Below are 14,415 nucleotides of genomic sequence, written 5' to 3' on the forward strand. Positions count from 1 at the left end.
AATAAACACGGTGTAGGGTTTATATTTATTTTAACTAACATTTATTTTAAGTTTAAACTATCTTTCCTGTCAAGCCTCACTTTTCCCTGGAACTGCCAATGCCAGAGTTTGTAAATTTTAGTAGAACGCACAAGGATTCAAATTATCAGCGGAAGTATTCTGATTTAAATAGAAAGGAAACGAGTTCGAGGTGTGCTGTTCTTACTTCACGAGCGCGGAGGTAGTTAGCCAGAAATTGAAGAACCCCGCGTTTCGGCCTGTGTGCTTGCCTGGAAGTATTGTTAATCGTTCAACGTGATATTCAAAGTTTGCTGAATTAGCAGCGGTATTGCAAAATGCGGTGAGGTTAGTTACGTTTAGAGAGCCTCGTAGTTAGAGTCTTGTCTTTAGTTTCTTTTCAGGTTATTATTTTTATTTGACCGACGAGTTGGCGTAGTTTGTGAGCGTCAAGAGCACGCACTTGTAATTTATTACGTTGAATAAAAAGGGACTTAAACCCTTAACAAGGTCTTTTATCCAGTTTCAACAGTCACCTCTTGGTTGCGTGCAAGTTGGAGGCGCGCAACGCTACATTGGCGCCCGAACACTTATCGAACTGAAATGGCCGAAAATTGGATGGAAGCCGCTGGACAACACCAAGAAATGACAAGCCAATTGGAAGGATTTGGATACCTGGTCCAGACTTTGAGAGCGTCAATCAAGCCAAACGTCAATTTCGACGGAAAAAATTCGGTGGCGATATTTCTAGAAGGCCTAGAAAATCACTTTCAGCTCTACCCTGTGCCTGAAAGACAAAAAGTTGCCATCGCCATATCAGCACTAAGAGGACAGGCCGCGCTATGGTGGAAAAATATAGGCAAATTTTTATTAGGGGAATTTGGGAGCCAGACATATACATTTGAAAATTTCAAAAATCGTTAGTAAAGGCCTTCCCCATAGTGAAAGATCGAGCAAGGCTGGAAGCCGAACTATATAGTTTCTATCAACGGGATATAGAAGAACTGACGGACTTTATTCTACGAAAAATTAAGCTGACGGATATGCTGTATGGGAAGAAACCCGATGCGGAGATTATTGAAATAATCTTACCAAGATTGTTACCCGCTGTTCAAGACTATTTCGAAATTAGAAACCCAAGCACATTGCAGGAGCTCTTCGAATTGGCGGTGAAGTTTCAAAATCGCAGAATAGCGGAAAAAGCTAGAGGGGCAACGTATTCTCAAAGTACCCGAAGGTTATCTTCAAATGAGGAAACCAGAAATGGAAATCGCTCTTATGGGGGAAAGAGCTATCAAGCTAACTCATCGAAACTCGAAGGTCAAGGCCCAAAAAGAAAATTCGAAAATAAACATCCGCGTACCCAGAAGGCACAGATTGAAAGGAAAGCTTTAAACGAGTAGAGGAGCCTGTGAAAGGGAGGGTCCAGACCCCGGAAGTTTTAAAAAAACCCTCAAAAAGATATTTAAATACGGTCATCGTAAAAACTCACATCTACCAATTATACAAGTCCCAGGTTGGCGATGTACCAGTAGAAGCCCTCATCGATACAGGAGCAGAAGGAAATTTTATGAGCGAAAATTTCTTCAAAAAGAATTTTTATAGGGTACGATTATTTAAAACCAAAAATACGGAAATTATGGCAGCGCAAGGAAAAACATGTCACTGCATCGGGAAATTATCATTAAACATACAGGTAAAAGAGGAAAGCCTCAAACTATTAATTTTTGTAGTGAAGAATCTGCAAAATCCTCTTATTTTAGGTATGGAGTTTTTAAGATCCGCGAGGGCCAAATTGAATTTTCAAGACAGTTCCGTGGTGCTGGAGATGGACCAGAGGGTGGTGGAACCTGTGGAGAAACCGCAAGTGGACCTTAGCCATTTGAATGACTATGAAAGGCAAGCAATACAGCAAGTGGTGAGTAATTTTTCTAACTTGTTTTCAGAAAAGCCGGGAAATTGTCAAATAATTGCGCATAAGATACAATTAACTGCCGAAAAACCTTGTAGGAGTAAACCTTATCGGTACGACAAACAAAAAGACGTAATCATCGAAGAACATATTCAGGAGATGTTAAAGAATAAAATAATAACGCCCATAAATAGTGAGTACGCGAGTCCAGTCGTACTATGTAGGAAAAAGAACGAGTTTCCTCCTTCGGATAAAGGGGCTTGGAGGTTTGCTATCGATTACAGAAAACTAAATAGTATTACTAAATTCCCAGTTTACCCTTTGCCGGTTATAGAGGAAATTATTAGACAGATCAAATCGATAAGATACATGTCTACTTTGGACTTAACGTCTGGCTACTATCAAATAGTTATGAGACCCGAAGACATACATAAAACCACGTTTATAACAAAATCGGGCACTTATGCATTTTTACGCATGCCCTTTGGGTTGTGTGGGGCCCCATCAACATTTCAGAGAGCTATGGACATTGTTCTAAAGCCTGTCCTAGGAAAATCGACTTTAATCTATCTAGATGATATAATTATAACGAGTAGTACGTTGGAACAACATATTAAAGATCTAGAAGAAGTTTTTAAATTATTAAAAGAGGCCGGTCTTACAATTAACGCCTCAAAATGCAAGTTCGCAACTAAAGAACTTAAATATCTCGTTTATAAAATTTCGTAAAAGGGTATACAAACGCAAGATTCAAAAATAAAAGCAATCAAGAATTTCCCACCGCCCAACACCGCCAAGAAACTTTCTTCTTTCCTTGGGTTATATTCTTACTATCGGGCTTTCATAAAAGATTTCGCTAATATTGTTGAACCACTGTTAGTAATTAAAAGAAAGAAAAGTAAATTTACGTGAACAGCGGAAGCAAATACCGCATTCGAAAGATTAAAAGAAGCGCTCATCAATGCCCCTGTTTTGAAATTCCCGGAGGGGGACGAATACCTGGAAATTGCAGCAGATGCGTCGGACTATGCGGTGGGTGCGGTTCTTATGCAAAATAGCCATCCTCTGGCATTTTTTAGTAAAACGTTGAATCAGACACAAAGGAATTATACAGCTACAGAAAGAGAAACATTAGCCGTATTAATGGCTGTACACAAATTTCGAGTTTATTTCAGCAAAGCCCCAGTAACAGTCTTTTCGGATCATGCGGCTGTTGGTAGACTTTACTCGGGGAAAAACCTAACGCCCAGGTTATTAAGATGGGCTTTAAAACTCCAAGAATATAATCTAATAATAAAATATAAACCGGGTGAGGAAAACAATGTAGCTGACGCACTTTCTCGTATAAAACTGGACATTGAAGGAAATGAACTTAAATGCGCTGTGTTGACTTCAAAAATTTTAGATTCTAGAGATACGATTATCACTGAACTGAAAGCTGATCCTGAATTTGGAAATATCTATGCATATTTGAACGACCCCGAAAGCTTTGAGCACACAGATATCGATGCGATAAGAAATAGAGCAGAAAACTATGAAATAATAGATAATTTGTTATTTTATACGAAAACAACAAACGAAAATCTCGAGTACAAACCAGTCATCCCAGCCTCGCTTCGATTAAGCATTTTGAAGGAATTACACGACGCGAAAACAGCGGGTCATTTAGGGGTCAGAAAGACTTTAAAAAGGGTACGCGAGGCGGTATATTTCCCGCAATTATACAAAATAGTAACTGCTTATGTCAGGTCCTGCAATCAATGTCAGTTAATAAATGATATTAATTACAGCCCGGCTGGGTACTTAAATAGCATTCGCGCTACATTTCCGAATGAAATTTTAGGCATAGATCTTCTTGGTCCCTTACCCCAGAGCGAGTTAAATAAAAATCGTTTTCTTTTAGTAATTGTAGATCACTTTTCAAAATGGACAAAAATTGTTCCACTTAAACGCGCGTCAGCCAAAACAGTCGCAGATGCATTCTTACACAGATACATTTTAAAATACGGTGCACCGATAAAAGTCATTAGCGATAACGGAAAACAATTCATTAGTCAAATATTTGAAAACATATGCACTGGACTTGGCATACGCCATATCAAAATGGTTCCGTATAGACCACAGGCAAACATAGCAGAAAGAGTGAATAAAAACATTGTAAAAATAATTCGCAGTTACGTTAGCACACATCACAAGCGCTGGGATGGCTACATAAAATGAATTAGCTTATGCTTTAAGAACGGCAAATCACGATACTACGGGAAGAACCCCAGCAGAATTGTTTTTAGGCCGAAAGTTAATTACGCCTTTAGATAAATTATTCTTTGTGCAACAAAGAGAGCAAGAGTTTAAACAGAAAGATGTGCAAAAACTTATTGATCAGGCGCTTAAAAGCTCGGATACGGCAATAAATAAGCAAAAAATATATTACGATAGAAAACGCCGTGAAGCAGATTTTAAAGTTGGGGATAAAGTATTGAAACGGAAATTTTCTTTATCAAGTGCCCCAGACAATTTTACTGCAAAGTTAGCTCCAAAATTTGAAGGCCCCTATGTAATTCAGGAAATCAAAGGGGTCGTATTGTACCTTAAGAACGAGAGAGGGGAAATCTGTAAAGCAAGTCCCGACCAGGTGAAAAAATACTATAATCAAAATGATTTTGAAATCCTTAAAAGTTTCTTGCAGGACTCAAGCCTAAAAAAAGTAGAAGGTCCAGAAATAACGACAACCGTTCCACCACCCAAGAAGCTGAGAACTGAAGAGAGACCTAGCCCTCGTACAAACCAGGCGACGGTACCGAAAAGAAAAAACGAAAATTTTCAGACTCCAGCATTTAAGAAAAACAAGAATGCAAAGCCACCACGTAAACAAACCTTGGTAAAGAGGAAAACACCACCTACAACGTATCGCAGTAGAAATTATACATCAAGGAGAACGCTCCCAGGGCCAGAGAGTCAGGTGCAAACAAGGCCGCCGTTCCGGAAACTAAAAAGACAGCAGGAGGAACGAAAATACCAGCAACAACAGAAGAAATTCAAGAAGGATTCCAGACCGGAGGACGTCAAGACCAGCCCTACAAGGGCAAAACGAAAAAGACAGCAACCCGACGATTGCTACGCCAAGAGGCCAGCATGCAGAGGACGCAAAAGAAAAACTAATGTGGACGACACTCGGAGGTCAGTAAGGAGAAGATTGATGTCCATGAAACCTATAACGTGGGAACAGTTTTGCCAGAAAAGAATGACGGAGTTTCAATCATCGAAAACTCAAAGATAAGTTAAAATCTTCTATAATTTTTTTTTCTTTTGTTCCGAAATGTTATGCGTAAGTACGGAGTTCTATGTTTTGACGAAAGTCAATATGTCTCGGTTGAGACTTAGTTTTGTTTTACTTTATTTAGCTAAGGCAAAAGTATTATTTTCTTTCAGTATAAAATCTAAGAACAAGCATTTTCTGTTGGTCGAAAGACTAATTCTGTTATGTTAAAGCCAAAATTTGGCCGAAGATAAAAATAACTTCGTATTCTTGTATTAATAAGAATTTTAGTTTCAGTGCCGCTAGCTTGGCGAAGAATGAGTAAAGTAAAAATTTATTTTCTCCTATTTATTTTATGGTAAATTGTAAAAATCATATGTATTAAAATTTTGTAAATATACGTAAATACTTGAAAGTTATGTAAAAGTAGAATGTAGTCTAGAAGCATAAAATTTTAGATGCTAAAAGTAAATGCTCAAAAGCAATAAATTCAAAATTTAAGTATTAAACTGTAGATAAAATCATGATTTAGAGCGAAAGCCTGCATGTTTAAAGATGAATTAAGGGGGAGTTAGAATGAATGTGTTTTGTAGGGTTCTCAACCTACACTTGAATTTTTAAGAATGTTAAAGTAGTAATCGAGTTGTAGAATGTCGAGTAAGGTGTGTCTATTTGGTCGTTGAATTCTAACAAATCATGGTGGTTAGGGGAAGTGTTGTAAGACTAAAACACGAATATTGCCGTTTGACACCACACATGGTGGAGAGCCAGGGTAAAGTTAAATTAATGTTTGAATAATTCAATGAATGTGAATTAAGCAGTAACTAAGGAAAACGAATCGTTTAAAAACAAAAATTTATTCAGTGTCAAGAAAGTGTAAATTATAATGTATTTAGAAAGATACTGATACTTATTCCTTCCAGATGCTGGAAGGAAAAGAACAAGATTGATTGCTGAAGTCCAGGAAATGTTGCTGTAAGAAGAGAGATTTATATAAGTATCTACAGAAATTTAGTATACCTTTTGTTACATAAGATTTTTTTTGTGTAAACGAGGCTCTTAAGAGTTAGTTCAGAATTGTAGAAACCTTACAACAGGTCGTTTGTAGGACCTGCTTCCAAGTTTTCCAAATTCTGGCAGCGGCAAATGTAGGGTTTATATTTATTTTAACTAACATTTATTTTAAGTTTAAACTATTTTTCCTGTCAAGCCTTACTTTCCCCTGGAACTGCCAATGCCAGAGTATGTAAATTTTAGTAGAACGCGCAAGGATTCAAATTATCAGCGGAAGTATTCTGAGTTAAATAGAAAGGAAACGAGTTCGATGTGTGCTTTTCTTACTTCACGAGCGCGGAGGTAGTTAGCCAGAAATTGAAGAACCCCGCGTTTCGGCCTGTGTGCTTGCCTCGGAGAATTGGTAATCGCTCAACGTGATATTCAAAGTTTGCTGAATTAGCAGCGGTATTGTAAAACGCGGTGAGGTTAGTTACGTTTAGAGAGCCTCGTAGTTAGAGTTTTGTTATTATTTCTTTTCAGGTTCTTATTTTTATTTGACCGCCGGGTCGGCGTAGTTTTTGAGCGTCAAGAGCACGCAATTATAATTTCTTAAGTTGAATAAAAAGGGACTTAGACCCTTAGAAGACTCTGTCTAAATTCCAGTTTCAACAGTCACCTCTTGGTTGCGTGCAGGTTGGAGGCGCGCAACTCTACAACCTTCTAGTGTACTGTGTAGATGGCATGACGATAACAAGTATCTGACGACGTCGATCCTGTGACAGTAGCATTCTTTTAGGTAACGGTAAATTCCCTTCATACCTAAATAGATTTAAAATGCAAGAAAACGCAATCTGTTTACTATGCGAAAAGCTGGGAAATAACAAGCACTATGTGGAAGAGTGTGAATTATCAAAAGACCTTAGGAATAGCAAGAAGGACTTTAAAGACCTGGTTTCTAATGGAAATGAAGCAAAAAACATAGCAAAAGAGATCATGGAAATAATTACTAAAAACCTGGTTGCAACTGGAATAGAACAATAACAAAGAACACCTAACACGGCTGCTGCTGGAGACTTCGTTTATTTATGTTGTGTTGCCCTATTTGTTTTTTCTTCGTGGCCGGTTTAGAAAAGCCATAAGGCGAGTTTGGGCTTGCCAGGAGGGTGAATCGCGCCCTGCCTACCTACCTATACCTATGCTCTGTAACATACCTACCTATACCTATACCCTGCGCCTGTGACAGGGTATTGGTATAGGTAGGTATACTCTGTGACAATAACGACCATTCCAAGGTTTTATGCACTGTAGACCCTCTGAACGTAAGTAGAGTTTTATACGAAGAAGCTTGATGACTGCGATTCTTACTGTGAAGCAGTCAGTCTTTCATAGCCCCGGAAAGTCAATCTGATGATGCAGTTTGGAAACGGAGATTCTGCAAAGACATTTCTAAACGCTATACCTCCCATGCTGGCATGTCAAACACAAATATTTCAGGCATCAAAAATCAAAACTGAGGGGCAAAAATGCTTGCTCCTGATATACTAGCCAGATTTCAGTAGAAATGGAGCAATGTATCTAGTGGCCACATTGTGCAAAAAATAGCATTTAATCAGGAAATCCCATTTCCATGAAAGCATAAACTATGCAATGCCATTTTTAAAGTTCTGAAATATTCACTTTATATGGGAGCACGAACATGCCTTCCTATAGTTAATGACTGATGTGCTCTAACAGCTGGGGTTGTAATTAGTTAGTACTTTTTCGATACGGAGACAGTGACTGCTGATGCCTATTCTCACATGTTGAAATCACTGATCACATTTCTCTTGATGACATTTCGCTTTCAACAGATTAGTGCAAGCGCATTTTGCTTGTACTGCACTAATTTCTAAGAAAGTTTTATTCTTTTCCGCTTGGCAAACTTGTTTGTTAATTTTTAGTTTTAGTCTTGTTCGATTTGGGAGCAATTCCGGTGCTCTGGCTAGGCCAATAGCTAGACAGACCCGACTTCGTGGGAAAATAAACAGTCTTCAAGAAGACTAGAACCATTGTTTATTCGGTGGTAGGTTTAGGCTCGGCAGGGACCACCTGGTGCTGTCTTGTCTCTCCCTTGGTTGTGGGGCGCTACATGGTTTGATATCGAAGGTTGTACTTAGAGGTTTGGCTCCCCTTGGTCAACGCTGGGGGACGATCGATGTCAAACAAGCGGACTTTGATGCTAGATGGATGCGCAGCCATCCACCGCTGACTTTGTGTACAAACCCAAGGGGATAATTTTTGTGAAACAAAACTTTGTGTATCTCTGACATTGTGTACAGAAACCCAGAAGGATTGTCCCCCTGGGCTGACCGGGGGGTTATGCCTCCTTGGATCGCCTCTATGGGTTGGGGCGATGTAAGGCTGCCTCGTATACCTGCCAGGTCTGGGTGTTCCTTCCTCCTATTGCACCGTGTCTAAACATTACCGATTTCAACTTGAGACAAGAGATTTCTAGGAAAGAGCATTAGGTTGATACTTCTCTTTCGATATCATTTCAATAGTTGCTTTCATAAATATTTTCTTTTATTTTTTAGCTATATATGCTATTTCAATCTCTTGACGAATCTGTGTCAAGTAACCATTGAGAAACGTTATTTTCCAATTTAAAAACTTTATTATTCTAGTAATTTCAAAATATGTTCTTCAAAAGATGCAAAATGTCTCATTGAAAGCTTGATTCGAATCTTAACGTGTTCACTTTGAAAAATTAGGAGAAACCTTTTTGTATAGTAAAATTTCTGGAAAAAAATATGCCTAACATTCGTGAATTATTCTTCTTATTGAGAAGTGATTTTCTGGAATTGAATCGCCTGTAATGAATTCTGCTGCATTATTTATTATAGAATGGAAATGAATCTATGGCTTTTGGAAGAGGTCTCCATCGTCTTGTAAAATGCCCGTAAAATCATTGGGTTTTACGACTCAAAATCATTTGTACTCTAAACATTTGTATAATTACCAAGTCTTTTCCTTAAAAAAGCTCTATCCTTGTCTTTAAAGAAAAAAAAATTCATTCTTTTCAGCATGTTATAAGGTATTTCTCCCGCCTTCTTAGCTTGCTTTTGTAGTGTAGTGGTCTGCACGCTGGGCGTGTAATCCAGAGCTCCGTGGTTCGACTCTCGACGACAGCATTGCTCATTTTTCATCTCTCATGCTTCCAATTAACCTGATGTCCCTACAATGTTACTTTCTTTTATAGAATATACTCCTGATAATATTGCCTAATAGGTAAGCCTGAAGCTATTTAAAACTTACAAATGAATCTCTTGTAAGCTCTTTATTTCAACACTTCGATTTACATGTTTGTAAAGACGATGAACTTTAATTTGTATTCTATTTGTGTTCTATCTGATTTAAGCAAACTCTCTAACTTGTTAAATAAAGATATCATAGTTGTTCTAACTTATGATTCTTTAATAAAACTGTGCTGAATAGAGGATAGTGTGCTCATATGCCTTAACAGTGTTGAATACACGACATATTACTAAAATATGCATTATATATTTTTTATTTGAATCACGATGTTATTATTTTAAACACTCAGAGCTCTGGCTTATAATTATTTATCAAGAGTCTTTATCCTCACATGGTTCTAAACGATTTCCGTCTTTTCTTTAGAAGAACCACAAGACTTTACTGCTTGTATACTCAGCCTTTCCGACTTGAATTATAAGGTCTTAACCCCATTTGCGTTTGTTTTGGTTAATGCCAGAAAGCTTATAATGCCAAACGATTTTTTTCTTCTTAACGAATATGACTATCGTCCAGTATGCAGGTTTATTTATGTGCTATTAGAAATATTGTACAGTTTTAAAAGGGGTAACTAGGAGATATTTTATTTCAGTTATTATCAAAATGTACGCTGTGTCCCTGCAATTGTTCCCAGGAAGCGGTATTCAGTTATCGTTCTTACACATTTGAAATAAACACGGTGTAGGGTTTATATTTATTTTAACTAACATTTATTTTAAGTTTAAACTATCTTTCCTGTCAAGCCTTACTTTCCCCTGGAACTGCCAATGGCAGAGTTTGTAAATTTTAGTAGAACGCACAAGGATTCAAATTATCAGCGGAAGTATTCTGATTTAAATAGAAAGGAAACGAGTTCGAGGTGTGCTGTTCTTACTTCACGAGCGCGGAGGTAGTTAGCCAGAAATTGAAGAACCCCGCGTTTCGGCCTGTGTGCTTGCCTGGAAGTATTGTTAATCGTTCAACGTGATCTTCAAGTTTGCTGAATTAGCAGCGGTATTGCAAAACGCGGTGAGGTTAGTTACGTTTAGAGAGCCTCGTAGTTAGAGTCTTGTCTTTAGTTTCTTTTCAGGTTATTATTTTTATTTGACCGACGAGTTGGCGTAGTTTGTGAGCGTCAAGAGCACGCACTTGTAATTTATTACGTTGAATAAAAAGGGACTTAAACCCTTAACAAGGTCTTTTATCCAGTTTCAACAGTCACCTCTTGGTTGCGTGCAAGTTGGAGGCGCGCAACGCTACATTGGCGCCCGAACACTTATCGAACTGAAATGGCCGAAAATTGGATGGAAGCCGCTGGACAACACCAAGAAATGACAAGCCAATTGGAAGGATTTGGATACCTGGTCCAGACTTTGAGAGCGTCAATCAAGCCAAACGTCAATTTCGACGGAAAAAATTCGGTGGCGATATTTCTAGAAGGCCTAGAAAATCACTTTTGGTGGTGGAACCTGTGGAGAAACCGCAAGTGGACCTTAGCCATCTGAATGACTATGAAAGGCAAGCAATACAGCAAGTGGTGAGTAATTTTTCTAACTTGTTTTCAGAAAAGCCGGGAAATTGTCAAATAGTTACGCATAAGATACAATTAACTGCCGAAAAACCTTGTAGGAGTAAACCTTATCGGTACGACAAACAAAAAGACGTAATCATCGAAGAACATATTCAGGAGATGTTAAAGAATAAAATAATAACGCCCATAAATAGTGAGTACGCGAGTCCAGTCGTACTATGTAGGAAAAAGAACGAGTTTCCTCCTTCGGATAAAGGGGCTTGGAGGTTTGCTATCGATTACAGAAAACTAAATAGTATTACTAAATTCCCAGTTTACCCTTTGCCGGTTATAGAGGAAATTATTAGACAGATCAAATCGACAAGATACATGTCTACTTTGGACTTAACGTCTGGCTACTATTAAATAGTTATGAGACCCGAAGACATACATAAAACCGCGTTTATAAAAAAATCGGGCACTTATGCATTTTTACGCATGCCCTTTGGGTTGTGTGGGGCCCCATCAACATTCCAGAGAGCTATGGACATTGTTCTATAGCCTGTCCTAGGAAAATCAACTTTAATTTATCTAGATGATATAATTATAACGAGTAGTACGTTGGAACAACACATTAATGATCTATGAGAAGTTTTTAAATTATTAAAAGAGGCCGGTCTTACAATTAACGCCTCAAAATGCAAGTTCGCAACTAAAGAACTTAAATATCTCGGTTATAAAATTTCGCAAAATGGTATAGAAACGCAAGATTCAAAAATAAAAGCCATCAAGAATTTTCCACCGCCCAACACCGCCAAGAAACTTTCTTCTTTGCTTGGGTTATGTTCTTACTATCGGTCTTTCATAAAAGATTTCGCTAATATTGTTGAACCACTCTTAGTAATCAAAAGGAAGAGAGGTAAATTTACGTGGACAGCGGAAGCAAATACCGCATTCGAAAGATTAAAAGAAGCGCTCATCAATGCCCCTGTTTTGAAATTCCCGGAGGGGGACGAATACCTGGAAATTGCAGCAGATGCGTCGGACTATGCGGTGGGTGCGGTTCTTATGCAAAATAGCCATCCTCTGGCATTTTTTAGTAAAACGTTGAATCAGACACAAAGGAATTATACAGCTACAGAAAGAGAAACATTAGCCGTATTAATGGCTGTACACAAATTTCGAGTTTATTTCAGCAAAGCCCCAGTAACAGTCTTTTCGGATCATGCGGCTGTTGGTAGACTTTACTCGGGGAAAAACCTAACGCCCAGGTTATTAAGATGGGCTTTAAAACTCCAAGAATATAATCTAATAATAAAATATAAACCGGGTGAGGAAAACAATGTAGCTGACGCACTTTCTCGTATAAAACTGGACATTGAAGGAAATGAACTTAAATGCGCTGTGTTGACTTCAAAAATTTTAGATTATAGAGATATGATTATCACTGAACTGAAAGCTGATCCTGAATTTGGAAGTATCTATGCATATTTGAAAGACCCCGAAAGCTTTGAGCACACAGATATCGATGCGATAAGAAATAGAGCAGAAAACTATGAAATAATAGATAATTTATTATTTTATACGAAAACAACAAACGAAAATCTCGAGTACAAACCAGTCATCCCAGCCTCGCTTCGATTAAGCATTTTGAAGGAATTACACGACGCGAAAACAGCGGGTCATTTAGGGGTCAGAAAGACTTTAAAAAGGGTACGCGAGGCGGTATATTTCCCGCAATTATACAAAATAGTAACTGCTTATGTCAGGTCCTGCAATCAATGTCAGTTAATAAATGATATTAATTACAGCCCAGCTGGGTACTTAAATAGCATTCGCGCTACATTTCCGAATGAAATTTTAGGCATAGATCTTCTTGGTCCCTTACCCCAGAGCGAGTTAAATAAAAATCGTTTTCTTTTAGTAATTGTAGATCACTTTTCAAAATGGACAAAAATTGTTCCACTTAAACGCGCGTCAGCCAAAACAGTCGCAGATGCATTCTTACACAGATACATTTTAAAATACGGTGCACCGATAAAATTCATTAGCGATAACGGAAAACAATTCATTAGTCAAATATTTGAAAACATATGCACTGGACTTGGCATACGCCATATCAAAATGGTTCCGTATAGACCACAGGCAAACATAGCAGAAAGAGTGAATAAAAACATTGTAAAAATAATTCGCAGTTACGTTAGCACACATCACAAGCGCTGGGATGGCTACATAAAATGAATTAGCTTATGCTTTAAGAACGGCAAATCACGATACTACGGGAAAAACCCCAGCAGAATTGTTTTTAGGCCGAAAGTTAATTACGCCTTTAGATAAATTATTCTTTGTGCAACAAAGAGAGCAAGAGTTTAAACAGAAAGATGTGCAAAAACTTATTGATCAGGCGCTTAAAAGCTCGGATACGGCAATAAATAAGCAAAAAATATATTACGATAGAAAACGCCGTGAAGCAGATTTTAAAGTTGGGGATAAAGTATTGAAGCGGAAATTTTCTTTATCAAGTGCCCCAGACAATTTTACTGCAAAGTTAGCTCCAAAATTTGAAGGCCCCTATGTAATTCAGGAAATCAAAGGGGTCGTATTGTACCTTAAGAACGAGAGAGGGGAAATCTGTAAAGCAAGTCCCGACCAGGTGAAAAAATACTATAATCAAAATGATTTTGAAATCCTTAAAAGTTTCTTGCAGGACTCAAGTCTAAACGAAGTAGAAGGTCCAGAAATAACTCCAAGAAGCAGAGAACTGAAGAGAGACCTAGCCCTTCTACAACCCGGACGACGGTACCAAAAAGAAAAAAGAAAAACTTTCAAACTCCAGCATTTAAGAAAAACAAGAAGGCAGATGCACCGCGTAAAGAAACCGTGGTAAAGAGCAAAACACCACATACTACGGATCGCAAGAGAAATTATACATCAAGGAGAACGCGCCCAGGGCCAGAGAGGCAGGTGCCAGCAAGGCCGCCGTTCCGGAAACTGTAACGGCAGCAGGAGGAACAAAAATACCAGGAACAACAGAAGAAATTCAAGAAGGACTCCAGACCGGAGGACGTCAAGACCAGCCGTCCCATGGAAAAACGGAAACGACAGCAGCCCGACGATTACTCCGCCAAGAGGCCAGCATGCAGAGGACGCAAAAGAAAAACTAATGTGGACGACACTCGGAGGTCAGTAAGGAGAACATTGACGTCCATGAAACCTATAACTTGGGAACAATATTGCCAGAAAAGAATGACGGAATTTCAAGCATCGAAAACTCAAAGATAAGTTAAAATCTTCTATATAATTTTTTTTCTCTTTTGTAAAGAAATGTTATGCATAAGTACGAAGTTCTATGTTTTGACGAAAGTCAATATGTCTCGGTTGAGACTTAGTTTTGTTTTACTTTATTTAGCTAAGGCAAAAGTATTATTTTCTTTCAGTATAAAATCTAAGAACAAGCATTTTCTGTTGGTCGAA

This window comes from Stegodyphus dumicola, chromosome 1 (genome assembly GCF_044657685.1).
Source record: "Stegodyphus dumicola isolate Sdum_Otavi_A_Nest chromosome 1, ASM4465768v1".
Taxonomy (NCBI): Eukaryota; Metazoa; Arthropoda; class Arachnida; order Araneae; family Eresidae; genus Stegodyphus; species Stegodyphus dumicola.